Raw genomic sequence first — 13,015 nt, 5'->3', positions numbered from 1 at the left:
AGTCATGAGCAACCATACCTGGCCTCCACATTTTCTTTATCCGATTCACCATTGATGGGCAGCTAGTTGACTCCATATTTTTGCTGTTGTGAATAGTGCAGCAATGAACACAGGAATACATGTGTCTTTTTGGTGTAATGATCTATTTTCCTTTGGGTATATAGCCAGTAACGGTATTGCTGGGTCAAATGGTAGTTTTCTGCTTTAAGTTCTTTAAGAAATCTCTAAACTGCTTTCCACAGTAGTTGAACTAATTTACCTTCCCACTAACAGTATATAAGTGGTCCCTTTTCTCCACAGCCTCACCAGCATCTGTTGTTTTTTGACTTTTTAATACTAGCCATTCTGACTAGTGTGAGATGAAATATCATTGTGGTTTTCATTTGCATTCCGTGGTGGAAAATCAGGCTTTTTGATGGAAAATTAGGAAGAGGTTATGATTTTCATAGCTCTCATCTCTTGGTGTTACTGTAACAATAGTGGCCACCAACAAGTGGGATTATTTCTTCTCTATTCCTGTAATTTAAAAAAGTCCTTTTTGGGGACAGGGGAATGTTGTGGTTTATCTGGCTTTCAGCTCATCTGAAATTACTCTTGATAAATGTGGTTTTTTAAATTGTTAAAAATATGCTGTTAGTTAACATGCTTTCCATTTTCTCAATATTTAAAAACACAGAGTAAAAAATCTGAGTTCTTTGGAGAATTTCTGGGTGAACAAGATTGATTTCTTCCTACATTCTTTCTTGCTTCTCTTTTTTTTGGTGCATGTGTCACAACATATTGCTCTGTCGCCCACACTGGTGTACAGAGGCCAGATCATAGCTTACTGCAGCCTTGAACATCTGGGCTCACGCAATCCTCCTGCTTCAGCCTCCCAAGTGTCTAGGACTACCAGTGCATGCCACTATGCCTGGTTAATTTAGACAAAAATTTTTGTAGCGACAGAGTCTCACTGTGTTGTCCAGGCTGGTCTAACTACTGATCTCATGTGATCTTCCTGCATTGGCCTCGCAAAGTGCTGGGATTACAGGTGTGAGCCACTGTGCCTGACTTCTTGCTTTTCTTATAGGCCCTCTCCGGGGCTTCAAATTTCTTGTTTTTACTGTTATTAAAAAAAATTGTTCGGATTGGTTCCAAGATGGCCGAATAGCAACAGCTCTGGTCTGCAGCTCCCAGCGTGATTGACACAGAAGACGGGTGATTTCTGCATTTCCAACTGAGGTACCTGGTTCATCTCACTGGGACCAGTTGGACAGTGGGTGCAGCCCATGGAGGGCGAGCTGAAGCAAGGCGGGGTATTGCCTCACCCAGGAAACACAAGGGGTGGGGGGATTTCCATTTCCTAGCCAAAGGAAGCTGTGACAGACTGTACCTGGAAAATCGAGACACTGCCACCCAAATACTGGGCTTTTCCAATGGTCTTAGCAAACAGCAAACCAGAAGAGTATATCCCGTGCCTGGCTCGATGGGACTCACGCCCATGGAGCCTTGCTCACTGCTAGCACAGCAGTCCAAGATCAAACTGTGAGGCGGCAGCCTGGCTGCGGGAGGGGCTGCGGGAGGGGCATCCACATTGCTGAGGCTTCAGTAGGTAAACAAAGCAGCCTGGAAGCTCAAACTGGGTGGAGCCCACCGCAGCTCAACAAGGCCTGCCTGCCTCTGTAAACTCCACCTCTGGGGGCAGGGCATAGCTGAACAAAAGGCAGCAGAAACCACTGCAGACTTAAACGTCCCTGTCTGACAGCTCTGAAGAGAGCAGTGGTTCTCCCAGCATGGTGTTCAAGATCTGAGAATGGACACACTGCTTCCTCAACTGGGTCCCTGACCCCCATGTAGCCTAACTGCGAGACATCTCCTAGTAGGGGCCGACTGACACCTCATACAGCCAGATGCCCCTCTGGGACGAAGCTTCCAGAGGAAGGGTCAGGCAGCAATATTTGCTATTCTGCAATATTTGCTGTTCTGCAGCCTCCACTGGTGATACCCAGGAAAACAGGGTTGGAGTGGACCGCCAGCAAACTCCAATAGATCTGCAGCTGAGGGACCTGACTGTTAGAAGGAAAATTAACAAACAGAAAGGAATAGCATCAACATCCACAAAAAGGACATCCACACCAAAACCCCATCTGTAGATCACCATCATCAAAGACCAAAGGTAGATAAAACCACAAAGATGGGGAGAAACAAGAGCAGAAAAGCTGAAAATTCTAAAAAGCAGAGCACCTCTTCTCCTCCAAAGGATCACAGCTCCTCACCAGCAATGGAACAAAACTGGATAGAGAATGACTTTGACGAGTTGGCAGAAGTAGGCTTCAGAAGGTTGGTAATAACAAACTTCTCCGAGCTAAAGGAGGATGTTTGAGCCCATCACAAGGAAGCTAAAAACCTTGAAAAAAGATTAGATGAATGGCTAACTAGAATAAACAGTGTAGAGAAGACCTCAACTGACCTGATGGAGCTGAAAACCATGGCACGAGAACTACGTGATGCATGCACAAGCTTCAACAGCCTATTTGATCAAGTGGAAGAAAGGGTATCAGTGATTGAAGATCAAATTAATGAAATGAAGTGAGAAGAGAAGTTTAGAGAAAAAAGAGTAAAAAGAAATGAACAAAGCCTCCAGAAATGTGGCACTATGTGAAAAGACAAAATCTACATTTGATTTGTGTACCTGAAAGTGACAGAGCGAATGGAACCAAGTTGGAAAACACTCTTCAGGATATTATCCAGGAGAACTTCCCCAACCTAGCAAGGCAGGCCAACATTCAAACCAGGAAATACAGAGAACACCACGAAGATATTCCTTGAGAAGAACAACCCCGAGACACATAATTGTCAGATTCACCAAGGTTGAAATGAAGGAAAAAATATTAAGGGCAGCCAGAGAGAAAGGTCGGGTTACCCACAAAGGGAATCCCATCAGACTAACAGTGGATCTCTCGGCAGAAACTCAATAAGCCAGAAGAGAGTGGGGGCAAATATTCAACATTCTTAAAGAAAAGAATTTTCAACCCAGAATTTCATATCCAGCCAAACCAAGCTTCATAAGTGAAGGAGAAACAAAATCCTTTACAGACAAGCAAATGCTGAGAGATTTTGTTACCACCAGGCCTGCCTGACAAGAGCTCCTAAAGGAAGCACTAAACATGGAAAGGAACAACCGGTACCAGCCACTGCAAAAACATGTAAAATTGTAAAGACCATTGTTGCTAGGAAGAAACTGCATAACTAATGGGCAAAATAACCAGCTAACATCATAATGACAGGATCAAATTCACATGTAACAATATTAACCTTAAATGTAGATGGGATAAATGCCCCAATTAAAAGACACAGAATGGCAAATTGGATAAAGAGTCAAGACCCATCAGTGCGCTGTATTCAGAAAACCCATCTCATGTGCAGAGACACACATAGGCTCAAGATAAAGAGATGCAGGAAGATCTACCAAGCAAATGGAAAGCAAAAAAAAAAAAAAAAAAAAAAGCAGAGGTTGCAATCCTAGTCTCTGATAAAACAGACTTTAAACCAACAAAGATCAAAAGAGACAAAGAAGACAAAGAAGGCCATTACATAATGGGATCAATTCAACAAGAAGAGCTAACTATCCTAAATATATATGCACCCAATACAGGAGCACCCAGATTCATAAAGCAAGTCCTTAGAGACTTACAAAGAGACTTAGACTCCCACACAATAATAATGGGAAACTTTAACATCTCACTGTCAATATTAGACAGATCAATGAGACAGAAGGTTAACAAGAATATACAGGACTTGTTATACAGCTCTGCACCAAGCAGACCTAATAGACATCTACAGAACTTTCCACCCCAAATCAACAGAATGTACATTCTTCTCAGCACCACATCGCACTTATTCCAAAATTGACCACATAGTTGGAAGTAAAGCACTCCTCACCAAATGTAAAAGAACAGAAATCACAACAAACTGTCTCTCAGACCACAGTGCAATCAAATTAGAACTCAGGATTAAGAAACTCACTCAAAATTGCACGACTGTGTGGAAACTGAACAACCTGCTCCTGAGTGACTACTGGGTAAATAATGAAATGAAGGCAGAAATAAAGATGTTCTTTGAAAGCAATGAGAACAAAGACACAACCAGAATCTCTGGGACACATTTAAAGCAGTGTGTAGAGGGAAATTTATAGCACTAGATGCCCACAAGAGAAAGCAGGAAAGATCTAAAATCAACACCTTAACATAAAAATTAAAAGAAGTAGAGAAGCAAGAGCAAACACATTCAAAAGCTAGCAGAAGGCAAGGAATAACTAAGATCAGAGCAGAACTGAAGGAGATAGAGACACAAAAAAACCCTTCAAAAAATCAATGAATCCAGGAGCTGGCTTTTTGAAACGATCAACAAAATTGATAGACCACTAGCAAGACTAATAAAGAAGAGAAGAGAGAAGAATCAAATAGATGCAATAAAAAATGATAAAGGGGATATCACCACAGATCCCACAGAAATACAAACTACCATCAGAGAATACAATAAACACCTCTCTGCAAATAAACTAAAAAATCTAGAAGAAATAGATAAATTCCTATACATATACACCCTCCCAAGACTAAACCAGGAAGAAGTTGAATCCCTGAATAGACCAATAACAGGCTCTGAAATTGAGGCAACAATTAATAGCTTACCAACCAAAAAAAGTCCAGGACCAGAAGTGTTCACAGCTGAATTCTACCAGCAGTACAAAGAGGAGCTGGTACCATTTCTTCTGAAACTATTCCAATCAATAGAAAAAGAGGGAATCCTTCCTAACTCATTTTATGAGGCCAGCATCATCCTGATACCAAAGCCTGGCAGAGACACAACAAAAAAAGAGAATTTTAGACCAATATCCCTGATGAACATCAATGTGACAATCGTCAATAAAATACTGGCAAACCAAATCAGCAGCACGTCAAAAAGCTTATCCACCAAGACCAAGTTGGCTTCATCCCTGGGATGCAAGGCTGGTTCAACATATGCAAATCAACAGACGTAATCCATCACATAAACAGAATCAAAGACAAAAACCACTTGATTATCTCAACAGATGCAGAAAAGGCCTTTGACAAAATTCAACAGCCCTCTCAATAAACTACGTATTGATGGAACATATCTCAAAATAATAAGAGCTATTTATGACAAACCCACAACCAATATCATATGAATGGGCAAAAACTGGAAGCATTCCCTTTGAAAACTGGCACAAGACAGGGATGCCCTCTCTCATCACTCCTATTCAACATAGTGTTGGAAGTTCTGGCCAGGGCAATCAGGCAAGAGAAAGCAATAAAGGGTATTCAATTAGGAAAAGAGGAAGTCAAATTGTCCCTGTTTGCAGATGACATGATTGTATATTTAGAAAACCCCATCCTCTCAGCCCAAAATCTCCTTAAGCTAATAAGCAACTTCAGCAAAGTCTCAGGATACAAAATCCATGTGCAAAAATCACAAGCATTCCTATACATCAATAACAGACAAACAGAGCCAAATCATTTGTGACCTCCCATTCAAAATTGCTACAAAGAGAATGAAATACCCAGGAATCCAACTTACAAGGATGTGAAGGACCTTTTCAAGGAGAAGAACAAACCACTGCTCAATGAAATAAAAGAGGACACAAACAAATGGAAGAACATTCCATGCTCATGGATAGGAAGAATCAATATTGTGAAAATGGCCATACCACCCAAGGTAATTTATAGATTCAATGCCATCCCCATCAAGCTACCAGTGACTTTCTTCAAAGAATTGGGAAAAACTACTTTAAAGTTCATATGGAACCAAAAAAAGAGCCCACATTGCCAAGTCAATCCTCAGCAAAAAGAATAAAGCTGGAGGCATGATGCTACCTGACTTGAAACTATACTACAAGGCTACAGTAACCAAAACAGCATGGTACTGGTGCCAAAACAGAGATATAGACCAATGGAACAGAACAGAGGCCTCAGAAATAACACCACACATCTACAACCATCTGATCTTTGGCAAACCTGACAAAAACAAGAAATGGGGAAAGAATTCCCTATTTAATAAATGGTGCTGGGAAAACTGGCTAGCCATATGTAGAAAGCTGAAACTGGATCCCTTCCTTAAACCTTATACAAAAATTAATTCAAGATGGATCAAAGACTTAAATGTTAGACCTAAAACCATAAAAACCCTAGAAGAAAACCTAGGCAATACCATTCAGGACATAGGCATGGGCAAGGACTTCATGACTAAAACATCAAAAGCAATGGCAACAAAAGCCAAAATTGACAAATGGAATCTAATTAAACTAAGAGCTTCTGCATGGCAAAAGAGACTACCATCAGAGTGAACAGGCAACCTACAGAATGGGAGAAAATTTTTGCAATCTACCCATCTAACAAAGGACTAATATCCAGAGTCTACAAAGAACTTAAACAAATTTACAAGAAAAAATAAAAAAAGCCCATCAAAAAGTAGGCAAAGGATATCAACAGACACTTCTCAAAAGAAGATATTTATGCAGCCAACAGACACATGAAAAAATGCTCATCATCACTGGTCGTCAGAGAAATGCAAATCAAAACCACAATGAGATACCATCTCACACCAGTTAGAATGGCGATCATTAAAAAGTCAGGAAAGAACAGATGCTGGAGAGGATGTGGAGAAATAGGAACACTTTTACACTGTTGGTGGGAGTAAATTCGTTCAACCATTGTGGAAGACAGTGTGGCGATTCCTCAAGAATCTAGAACTAGAAATACCATTTCACCCAGCATTCCCATTACTGGGTATATACCCAAAGGATTATAAATCATGCTACTATAAAGACACATATACACATATGTTTACTGTGGCACTATTCACAATAGCAAAGACTTGGAACCAACCCAAAAGTCCATCAATGATAGACTGGATTAAGAAAATGTGGCATATATACACCATGGAATACTATGCTGCCATAAAAAAGGATGAGTTCCTATCCTTTGTAGGGACATGGATGAAGCTGGAAACCATCATTCTGAGCAAGTATCACAAGGACAGAAAACCAAACACTGCATGTTCTCACTCATAAGCAGGAACTGAACAATGAGAACACTTGGACACAGAGTGGGGAACGTCACACATTGGGGCCTGTTGTGGGGTTGGGGGATGGGGGAGGGATAGCATTAGGAGAAATACCTAATGTAAATGACGAGTTAATGGGTGCAGCACACCAGCATGGCACATGTATACATATGTAACAAACCTGCACGTTGTGCACATGTACCCTAGAACTCAAAGTATAATAATAAAAAAATTGTGTTCCTAACTTCTGTGTTTCTTTATCTATGTATTTATTCTGTCCACTTACTTCAGTCTGTGTTTTTTAAAAGGATCACAACTGCCTTGAGAAGAGGCTTTGGAATGGGAAAGTCCAGATTCTTCTTAATCGTTGCCTCATCACTGAGTCCCTATCAGAAGTCTGAGTTTCTTGAAGATACTCATTCAGTGTGGAAAGAACCAAATAGATACTGGCCTGTCAAAATAAATGAAAAGTGTCTACTTCTTGATAGCAGTTGAAAAGGATGTTTTTCATCATAGTAGATGGGACATGCAGTTCATGTCTGAATGGAATGGCTGGGAATGATCTTGCTGAATGGAATAAGATCTACAATTTAGAAATCTATCACAGTCAGTTTCTTGCTTTTGCAAGCTGTTTCTGTGTCTTTTCCAGGAAAAATAACTGTGATTAAAAAACCAGTGTATATTGTTCAGGAATAATGAATTCAAAACTGGAAACCAAAACAGCCTTTTCGACTGTTATATATTCAATGTGTGCAACAGGAGAGCATTTATTTGATATTTGATATTCTTGTTAACTATGTTATATTTTCCTCTGAGCAAACAGCACCATTTGGAATTACAACTCTGTTTATTTTGGTATCCTCTACTAAGATGTATCCTCCATGAGAGCAGATAACTTATGTCTCTTATTAACTACTTTATTTCTAGTATCAAGAATAGGACTTGGTACAGGTACTAACCAATTCATTGATGCATTCAACATGTAGTATTCAGGGGCTACTATGTGCCAGGCAGTGTTCTAGGTGCTGAAGATGTAATAGTGACTAAATAGACAAAAATCTCTGCCCTTACAGAACTTATATCATAGCGGGAAAGATGGGCCATAAACCACGTATTATTACATAAAATGCATACTGTTTTTGAAAGTGATAACTGCTAAGGAGAAAAAAACAGCAGAGAAAGAGGATAGGATGCAGAAGTGGGGATAGTTGAACGTAGGGACAGGGTGGTCAGGGAAGGTCTCTCTCACTGAAAAGGTGACATTTATTGAATCTGTAAGTGAAACCCCCAAACACCTAAAGTCATCAAGCCAAAGCAATGGTGCATTTGGAATTCAGCCTGCATAGGTCTTCCGGCCCCTGCTTTCTATGGAACTGCTTTTATCATGCCAATTCCTTGTTTTAAAACTTATGGTTCCTTTCCCTTGCTATCACATCCAGACTCATTCATCTGGCTTTTAAGGTCCTCACAAGAACATTAATTCTTCCATTTCTCCAGATAGACCTTCTAGGCAGGTCTGGCTGGTTTCTGTTTCCTGCACAATATCATGCTGTAACATAATAACATGATATAATAATGAAACTTCATGCTTTTGTTTGCTACTTCCCCTGCCTGCAGCCACAGTCTGCAAGTCAGATGTCAGCTGATCCCCAAGCTCATACTCTTCGTGTCCCAGGTACATGGCCTCCTTTCCACATCCTCACTACTTCTCCTCTAGCATTGTTTTGAGAATAAAATGAGATAGCCTCAAAATGAGAATCTGTGTTTTAACATAATAAATAAATGCCAAAGAGAGTTAAAAATGCCGATTGACACATAATTGCTACATAATTTTACAAGTTTTCGCTAACATGGATAACAATTATGACAATGAATTATATTGGTTTATTATATAAAATCCCTGCTTAAAATGCAAAACGCTTATAAATGTAAAACATGAAACAATACCCAGCAAAATTTAAGGTGCTCAAGTAATCTGGCTTGGTCTAAGCAAACCCATTTGAAGAATGAACGTAAAAGTTGGGTTTGAATGTGTACAGAAAAGTGCTCAGGGTTCACTAGTCATGGAAACTTCTTGACACACAGACCTCTGCATTCAGCCTCTTGTTACTCCAGTTCCTGGGAAACTATTTGAAGCCGCCTAAATAAATGGGTAATACTGTGAAGCTGCTTGGCTGCAGTCAGTACATGGGAATGAGCCTCAGTTAAATTGACCAGGCAGGGTTTCCAAGTCATCATTAAAATGACCACTAATGACTCTGCTGACCTGGCTACCATGCTAATGAATTCACAGTGTGCCCATCCACAACCGAGAAAAGGGCTGCCTTACAGGAAGTGCTAATTATAGCCGTGAATAGAATAAAAATTATTTGTAAGGGTGAGGAAGAGACATTGTAAAATCTATGTGTGTTCCTTTTAAAGTTATCTTCTCAAGAGATTAATGTAAATGCTGACACTATGGAAAATAATCCGGTGTAATAGTTTTGATAATATGAATCTATGTGGATTAAATTTTCCATGCTTTGTTTGGAAGGCTCTGTTTATGCAAGAAAGTGAGCTATGACAAAGGTTGAAAACACATTAAAAGATGTTTGACAACATTTGTCTGGCCAGAATCATTTTTCCGTAAAAAGGTTGTAAATTTATTAGGCAAATAATGACTTAATCATTGCAATTTTCTATGACTATATGATAATAACCATTACATTATCTGAAAATGAAAAATAGAAACTCTGGAGTACATTTATTTAAATATGATTATTGGGAACTAAAGTAAGAAAGGATAAAAATAAGCTTAAACTTATTTTTCCCTGGAAACAAAAAGCTATTTTTTTGTTAACCATGGGTCACGCAGCATAAAAAGCTATTTCAAAGTACTATATTTGCTAATAAAAATCAATTATGAATTTGGTTACTTTCAACTTATTAGACCTACGTAATTCACTTGTTTTAAAAAACTTGGAAAGGCTTTCTGAGCGCACTCACATTTCATGGAAAATCTCAGTGCAGCTCTTTGTTACACGTATATACAAGAGGACCCATCACCTCTTGTGTGAGGAGAATGTTTTAAAGCAGTCACAAAATAAGAACTTGCAACCAAACTGAGCCAGGTTATGCTACAGGGCCTATGGAATGGGGAATTGCTACTGATTTTCTCCACTCGATTTGGCTTACAGAAATAAAGTAGTGAAGTGACTAAAACAGCAGAAAACAAAATCTTCTTGAGTAAAGTACTCTTGGCAGTAGACTTTATGATGTGGTACAACATCAGGAAAAAATAAACCCAGCAGACAGATGGTCTCCAGAGAGTAATAACCATAAACTCTGAAACTACTACACATGAAAGTACCTGCCCAAGGAATAGAGAAGATAGATGTTTCTCTAGGGATTGACCTACAATGGCACTTGTTGCTCTTGGTGACCAGAGCTAAAAGAAAGCTGAAAGCCAGCATCAGTGTGTGAAGTCACTGAAGTATTTTATAGATCAGAAAAGTTGGCAAGCGATGGACACTAGACAACACAAACTTCCTCTCTCCAAAAATATATTCACAGTCAGCTTTAAAGCTGTAGTCACTCCTCTGGGGTCTGGTAAGTAAAAAAAAAAGGTATGTTTTTTTTTTCTTGCTGCTGCTATATATATAAGCATCAAGCTTTTTTTTGTGACCAAAAAAAAATTGAAGTTGATGATTTTATGTAGATAGAAACACATTAGGAGGATAAAAAGAAAGATAAAAATGTGGCTTTACCTAACATATTTTATCCTTCACTGAAAGTTCTAGAGATGTTTACTTAAATTTTGTTATTACTGTTTTAGGTGCACAGTTGAAACTAAAACATATTAAATGGTGTTAGGAGATGTAAAAGTAGAAAGTGTTAGGGTCGGGAGTGGTGGTTCATGCCTGTAATCCCAGCACTTTGGGAGGCCGAGGCGAGTAGATTGCCTGAACTTAGGAGTTTAAGACCAGCCTGGGCAACACAGTGAAACCCTATCTACTAAAATACAAAAAATTAGCCGAGTGTGCCGTGCACCTGTAGTCCCAGCTACTTGGGAGGCTGAGGCAGGAGAATTGCTTGAACCCGGGAGGCGGAGGTTGCAGTGAGCCGAGATCATGCCACTGCACTCCAGCCTGGATGACAGAGCAAGACTACATCTAAAAAAAAAAAAAAAAGTAGAAAGTGTTATTAGCATAGATAGTTTGCCCTAAATTTTCAGTTTTCATGGGCACCTGTCCTATTTTTTAAAAGAGAAACATAACTCAGTTTTCTAATTAGTAAGCTGACAGGGATGCAGTAAATAAACATGTCCCATATTCAGTTGTTTTAGGATACTCTGATGTCAGTGCTTCTATTTAGAGAGTAGTGGGAGGAGGGCTATGCTGTCAAAAAGTCAGAAATGGTTTCTGATTCCTAGGCCCTTGAAAATGCACGAGGCTGGCAGGGACCCAGAAGTATCACCTGCACAATCCAGAAAAAAATGCGTTATTTTTCACTTCTTGCCATAAGAGAGTCTAGGCCTTTTTTTTTTTTTTTTTTTTTTTTTTTTGCCACTAGTTATTGCCATCTGTAGGAGAGGAAGGGAAGAGAGAAAGATTTATAGCAGGGGTGGACAAACTTTTTCTGTAAAGGACCAGATAGTAAATATTTTAGATTTTGTGAGCCATATGGTCTCTCTAGGAGCTGCTCAGCACTGCAGTTGTAGTGCAAAAGCAGCTACAAACTGTAAATGAATAGGTGTAATTATGTTCTAATAAAACTTTATTTACAAAGACAAGTGGAAAGCTGGATTTGGTCCATAGGTTACTAACCCTCGGTTTAGTGTATTACAAGGGCTAAAATGTGATTTCCATTCTCATCTGGCAAGACATTGTTAGTTCTCCCCCAGCAAGGTTTTCAGTGTATGTCTCCTCCTACTCAGGTGCTCATGATAAAGGGCCCATCATAAATGTACTTTTATGTCAGAACTTATTGTGAATTTAAAGGTTATCATTCAAAAATAAATTTAAAACATGGGAAAAATTTATGTACACTATTGAATGTTTTTGTCTCTTTAAATACAAAAATAACCAAAGGAAAAATAAAGGCAGTTAGAGATGTCACATGTTTCATAATTTCTTTGGCAGAACTAAGTTCCCAATACTATTTTGCAAGTGACAGAAAAACTGTTTCTGTTCTTTACTATTCCCTTTTTGTCATTTGTATTAGATAAAATGAGCATCAGTCGATCAGAAGAGTATTTGATCTTTTTTTTTCCCATTTTTTTTCTTTTATTATTATTATTATTATTATTATAATACTTTAGATTTTATGGTACATGTGCGCAATGTGCAGGTAAGTTACATATGTATACATGTGCCATGCTGGTGCGCTGCACCCACCAACTCGTCATCTAGCATTAGGTATATCTCCCAATGTTATCCTTCCCCCCTCCCCCCACCCCACAACAGTCCCCGAAGTGTGATGTTCCCCTTCCTGTGTCCATGTGTTCTCATTGTTCAATTCCCACCTATGAGTGAGAATATGCGGTGTTTGGTTTTTTGTTCTTGCGATAGTTTACTGAGAATGATGATTTCCAATTTCATCCATGTCCCTACAAAGGACATGAACTCATCATTTCTTATGGCTGCATAGTATTCCATGGTGTATATGTGCCACATTTTCTTAATCCAGTCTATCATTGTTGGACATTTGGGTTGGTTCCAAGTCTTTGCTATTGCGAATAATGCAGCAATAAACATACGTGTGCATGTGTCTTTATAGCAGCCATCTCACACCAGTTAGAATGGCAATCATTAAAAAGTCAGGAAACAACAGGTGCTGGAGAGGATGTGGAGAAATAGGAACACTTTTACACTGTTGGTGGGACTGTAAACTAGTTCAACCCTTGTGGAAGTCAGTGTGGCGATTCCTCAGGGATCTAGAACTAGAAATTCCATTCGACCCAGCCATCCCATTA

General features: G+C 39.3%; 1 protein-coding gene across 3 annotated transcripts in view; it reads right to left on the bottom strand.

The window, feature by feature from the left end:
* The window catches only part of KCNQ5 (potassium voltage-gated channel subfamily Q member 5), a 592,520-nt gene that overhangs the window by 211,043 nt on the left and 368,462 nt on the right, over nt 1-13,015 (bottom strand). The gene's annotated exons all lie outside the window — the stretch shown is intronic.

Source organism: Pongo pygmaeus, chromosome 5 (assembly GCF_028885625.2).
Source record: "Pongo pygmaeus isolate AG05252 chromosome 5, NHGRI_mPonPyg2-v2.0_pri, whole genome shotgun sequence".
NCBI lineage: Eukaryota > Metazoa > Chordata > Mammalia > Primates > Hominidae > Pongo > Pongo pygmaeus.
This window is presented reverse-complemented; position numbering and strand designations above follow the sequence as displayed.